The following is a 6,346-nucleotide window of genomic DNA, read 5'->3' as shown; positions in this document are numbered from 1 at the left end:
GAATTTTTTGAATTTTGAATTTTAACACACGTCTCTATACGGGGAATTATTTACCCGTGTGAGCCCTATAGAGTATTCATCATTCACACAAGTCAGTGGAAAGTATCCATCCCAAACAAGCTCTGCTGGTTTATGTTGGTCTGATTCTGTCAACTCCCTTCAATTCCCCAATCCCCCTCTCCCTCTCTCTCTCTCTAACTCTGCCTAACTACATTTTGTTTCTTTTATGTTCTGACACTGCAAGATTTATTTTTGAAAACCCCCAAATTGCATCATTTTCAAAAGTGTCCCTTTAAGCAACTTTTACAACCTTTCAATGTGAAATTTCTCATATGATGTAGATCGAAATATCATAAAAAACACATTTGTGATTTCAAAAAAAATATTTTAAAAACGCGACCTTCTCGAGTTCCGACTACAACGGAGCCGGAGGTTGACCCGGAAGCGATCGAGAAGCGAGCGAGGTTCACGCTGTTCAGTCACATTACTCCACACGACACACGAAGCGAAACTATAGTGGGGGATTCCCCGTGGCTCGTGAATAGAGCGTGTTCAAGATGTCTTGTACGTGGTTCTGGGCCACACGACGCTAAACTACAAGCTAATCAAAACCCAAAGAAGAAATGTGGATTGAGTGGCCGAAAGCAGCAACATTAGTTGAAAGTGAAAGTTTGGACAATCGATGCAAAAACTATGAATTTTTAAGTTTGGTGTTGGAACCGCTTGGTGAGGATAACTTTAGTTTATGACATCATGTGTGGACAACGATATAAAGAAATAAAGAAAATTCAACATGCTTTCACTTTTCCAGCAAAAAGGGCACTTGACTATAGACTATACCGCTTTGAGAAAGCAGGGGGAATAATTACAGCTCTTAACATAACTAAAGTCAGTATCAAGTTGATGGAAAGTGTAATTTTAATGAAAAATTAGTTTTTTGTAGAATTCTCTTCATATTTTCTTTATATTGTTCCCCACACATGACGTCATCAACTCTAATAGAGTCATTATATCCAGTCATTACAACATCCAAACTTTAAAAATAAATAACTTTTGCCCGATTTCCGATTTCCCTCAAACTTTCGCTGATGTGTTCTACTAATGTTGCTGCTTTCACTGAATTCACATTTACATGTATTTGCTCTTTGGGTTTTGGTTTCCTTTAAAATTTGAAATAACAGCGTTGACTGTTGATGACAACAGGGACTCAGGGAGGCTGGTGATTTCCTCTCACCGCCCTGATGACAAACACGTCATCAGCTGTAAACCGCGCATGCACCGCGTCCGGACCTTGGGGGTAGAATCCCCAATCAATCAAAGCCTCACACACGCACCCAATACGGCAGGTTTATCACTCAGCATTGGCTATCAATACATACATGGACTCACTCGTAGTCGTAGTACTACATGTATGTATTAGCGCGTTTTCCACTTGTAGCTAGCTGTTAACTGTGAGGTCATGCATGTCAAGTGTCACGCGTGTGTATCCATTCACCGTACATACGTATTGAAGAGGATTCATTCAGCGCAGTAGTTCCCCCTGGCGAACCACTATTGTTGACTGCAGCTGATTATATCTCATCAATTATCAAGGTTGAATGTACCATCTTCTTCTTCTTTTTGGTTGTTCTTCCTCCGGTATTCGGAGATCAGCGGTTATCCGCGTCAAGCTGTGAGGTAAGGTCTAACAAGTTAGGCGTACAAGGTGAATTATAAGAGTGGGTATCGGAGGCAGTGGGTCGTAATGTCGGCAGAGAGAGACGAGAGGTATAGGTACCGGTAATGAGAGGAAGGGTAACATACAGTAATTTGATGCTAGAGTAAAGGATGGAGATGTCATTTGCAGTGAATGCCTGGCTGGGTGACCTGGTCTGGAGGGTTGAGTGCACGGCCACGGATGTGCTGGGTCAAAGCAACTCTATGGGTTTGAAGGGATGGACAGGAGGCAACAAAGTGGGTTTTGTTCTCTTCCTCCACTCCATAGAGTGTCAGAGTCTATACAGCTCGTATCGATGGGGTGGAAAACTTGCCTATATGGTCATCAGGCGGTACTGCGTTGGGTAAGTGCCAGTTGCAAGCTGGGAGCGGAGTCTCGAGATGAGGCATTACGGAGATGTGGGAGGTGGGGAAGCTTCACATTTTGATTGGATTGAAGCTTTACCATCAATAAAATCATTCACAAATCACATGTAAGTTAAAGAATCTAGGGGCTAGGGACCTACCATGAAACGTTGCAGTCACCTTTTTTTTTTATTGTACATAACACTTTTTCACCATCACCTACTCTTCTCATGGTACTGTCACCTACTGTCACACATCCACCCCAGCTGCTATCGGGATTACTGTAAAACATGATCTATTCGCGGCATGAAATTTTCGCGAATTGGAGCCGACGGCCTTTTTCGTGGCATGAATTGCCACTGGCGTTCAATGCATGTAGTGTAGACCCAAACTTCCGCGTGCATTTTAATTTCGCGAATTTTGGCGCTCGCGAAATTCGCGAAATTAAAATGCACGCGAAAATTCCTCGTTTTACAGTATATCTTTAAGTTTCAGTAACTAGTGATAGAAGTACTGCTTGTCCCAGTGTAAGAAAATATGCGACAGAGTCGCAGAGATGATTCAAGTCGAGATATTTTAAGGGTGTTTGGTGTGTGACTTCACTGTTACGTTATCTGGATTCTATAGACCCTGATTAAAAACATTTCGAAACAAAAGTTAGAATCCTCTGACAACATGCAACATATCAGTCCAGCAGACAACTTGCCCACAGCATGGCATGCCCATGGGCCATAGGCGTATTAGGTACCACACACTCCACTGCTTCAGAGAGCAGAATTCTTTGCTTTAATCACCATGAGAGTTAAATCAGTAAAAGTGCATCCCAACATAGATGAGAGAATTCACCTGTTTTCAGGAAATGATGATACACTAATCAGTCACAGTGAGACTGAGAGCTATAGGTGTACATGTTTGTCAATTATTAAAATTGTCCTTGTTCTTAAATACTCATTTACAAAGGTATGTATTTAAAAGCATGTGTTTTTATCATGGACAAAAATATGAATCATATTTGATCAAGAATTCAGTGCCTTCACTACTCTCAAAAGTAAAGTCATGTACTGACATTATGGAACTCATTTTTTTTTTTTTTGTTATATCATTACAATCCTCTTTAAGGGATTCCATTCAGAGGATAAAATTATGTCTCTGCTCTAGTAGATGCTGGATGTCTGGAGGCAAATTGTTTTTCAGGGATGTCTGTACCAGTGTCTAGAGGTGCACATGCCTGCATTAGAAAAATTCAACTTTTTTCCATCAAAGAAACAAGACATGTTACTGAAGTTTTAGGTACAAGTCAGAGGCTTGCACATTGAGAAGTTGTGATGCAGTGACACAGCTGCCATGTAGATCTTCTTTGCACATATGTGAGTAAAAGTCTAATTTTGTTGTTTAAAGCCGTACAATCGTGGCAAGTGGTTTGTGTGGCACGGAGACGAACGCAACACGCTGCCTCCCCCATTCTGAACCAAATGTGACCCTGCACCACAAAACGCACAAAAAGTCGCTAGACATGGATTTTTAGTTAATGGCAGATTCTGAAAGAGCAGACTCTTAAAAGATGTACATGTATAACTCAATTCAAATGGATTCTCCTAACCTATAAAAATACTGGAAAGAAAGCACACACTCTGGAAAAGTGTGTACTGAGAAAAGAGGCTTTAAAGTACAGGTTCTATTCAAGCGCTTAATCTTTATCAAGCCCTGCTAGCAGTGTGATGAAAGGGACAAAACACAGGATGTAAACCACTGGAGCAATAAAATGAAGGGATTCTCCCGGATTAAGCTGAAATTGAGCATGCTCTATTAACACATGCTGTCCATGATTAATGCCATCTTTCAAAGCAGTGGCATTATCCCTTCAAAAGTTAGTTGACTTGAAAGTGAAGAGTGTGCAAAGGATTTCAAGAAATGAAAGGGGGCCTCTGAGACATACCTGATCATTCTCCTCTTCCCCCCAAAAAGTGTTGTAGAAAAATTGGTGAAAACACACTTTCCCATTCGTGTTATGCTCCCAAACTAAAGAATAATGTAGAAGAAGGATACAGGCTGTAGCTCTTTCAGAAGATATGAAACAGTAAAGATTGACTCAGTTGACCCATTTCAGCTTTTTAGCTCACCTGAGCCAAAGGCTCAAGTGAGCTATTGCGATCGCTCTTCGTCCGGCGTCTGTCGTCCGGCGTGCGTCGTCCGGCGTCCGTAAACTTTTTACATTTTCATCCTCTTGAGAACTCCATGACCGATTTTCACTAAACTTGACAGGTAGCATCCCTAGGGGGATAGGATCTCAATTTATTCAAATGGGCACCATGGCCCACCTGGGGGGCCCCAGGGGGGCCCAAACACCCTAAAATTAAGGAATCTTTAAAAATCTTCTTCTCTAGAACCAGAGGTGATAGGGCTTAGATAATACTATGAGTTAGTACATTGATGACTGTAGTATCAAGTTTGTTCATGGGGGAATCAGGGGTCACCCCCTTGGGACCCAGGGGAGGGGGGTGGGGAGGGGTCCCAATGGGGCCTACAATTGTAAATTGTACATTTTCAACTTCACTTTTGAGATTGCCATGTCTGATTTTCACCAAACTTGGTAGGTCACATCCCTAGGGGGATAGGATCTCAATTTGTTCAAATGGGCACCATGGCCCACCTGGGGGCCCCCAACAGGCCCAAACCCCCTAAAATTAAGGAATCTGTAAAAATCTTCTGTAGAACCAGAAGTGATAGGGCTTAAATAATACTATGAGTTAGTACATTGATGACTGTAGTTTCAAGTTTGTTCATGGGGTTGGCGGAATCAGGGGTGCCCCCCCCCCCCCATGAATTTTGACCAAACTTAGCAGGTAGCATCCCTAGGGGGATAGAATCTCAATCTTTAAAATGGGCAGCATGTCCCAGGGCCCCCCCCCCCCACCCCCCACATTAAGGAATATTTAAAGTCTTCCACTCTAGAACCAGAAATGATATTTAAAGCAAAGTTAATACCATGAGTTTGTACATTGATGACTCTAGTTCCAAGTTTGTTCATTGCAGATCCAGGGCTGCCTGCCCCCCCCCCCCCCCCCACCCTGGAGTTGGGGGGGGGGGGGGGGGAGTCCATATGCAGACCTAAATTTCCAATGTTCTCAAGTCAGAGTGTGCAAGAATGCATGGAATGAAATTGCGATACTCAGGTGAGCTTGTGACCGCCGGGTCTCTTGTTTGAGTCCTCATGTACATGATAAATTCAAGGGTTGCGACTTTTTGTTCGTGTTGTGAATCACGGTCACAAGTGAAGTGACACCGAATGAGAATAGCGCTGGCTCAATGGGTCAGCGAACAACACTTTAGACTACAAATCTCCTGACCCAAAATGGCTGCCCGAGCAACGAGAGCTTCTGAATGGACGCACACTCTTAGTGCGCATGCGCATGAAGAGAGGCAAAAAGAGCCACGTGTCTTCTGGCCTCTCTCCTCCAATCACCACAGCTCGCGGTCACAATGTTTGTGTATGATGCGTACACACATGCACACGCACACACACGTGTCTCAGTGGCAGCATTGTCCCACACATTTGGATATAGCACCGAGTCTGGCATTGCGCAATTGCATGCACAAACTTCAGTCGTTCGGGAGATTACAAAATAACGCACCATTAGGGGTGATGATCGTCCAACTTTAAAGCTTTTATTTTCAGGAATCATTGTAAGGTCGCAAATTTAACAACACACAAGAAATATTGTCACATGCTGGAACAGCCAATAGTGGGAAAGCAATTGAGGTGAAACTGGTCAACTGAGTTGATGGTTTTTCATATTTTACTGAATGAGCAATCCTTCTTAGAAGTAAATGATTTTAAAGTTTGAGATTATAAGGCAAAAGAGAAAGTCTGTTTGTTTCAGTTTCCACTTTTTCTCACCTTTTTTTGTATTAAAAATAGTATGAAGACATCTGTACGTCTTAAACCCCCCTTGTACCCTTTGAAATTCACTTTCAACTCTTACTTTGGGAAAGATGATGATGGCAGTGCTCTGAAAATTAGTATTCATCATAAATCTTTATAGAATGTTCCAACAGATTTTGCAAAATTTCAGCTTACTCTGTTGATCCCTTCATTGTTGCTATAGAGTTATTCATCTTGTTTTGTTTGTTTGTTTGTTTGTTTGTTTGTTTTTTGTCCCATTCATTGCTGAGTACAGCTTGGTGAAAGTAAGCACTTGAATTTAACCCTAAACTTTAAAACATCTTTTCTCAGTAAACACTTTGCCAAAGTGGGCACTTTCTTTATTCCTTTTTATAGAGATCT

The sequence above is a fragment of the Diadema setosum genome, chromosome 17, assembly GCF_964275005.1.
Source record: "Diadema setosum chromosome 17, eeDiaSeto1, whole genome shotgun sequence".
Classification (NCBI taxonomy): Eukaryota; Metazoa; Echinodermata; class Echinoidea; order Diadematoida; family Diadematidae; genus Diadema; species Diadema setosum.
Note: the sequence above shows the minus strand (reverse complement) of the source record.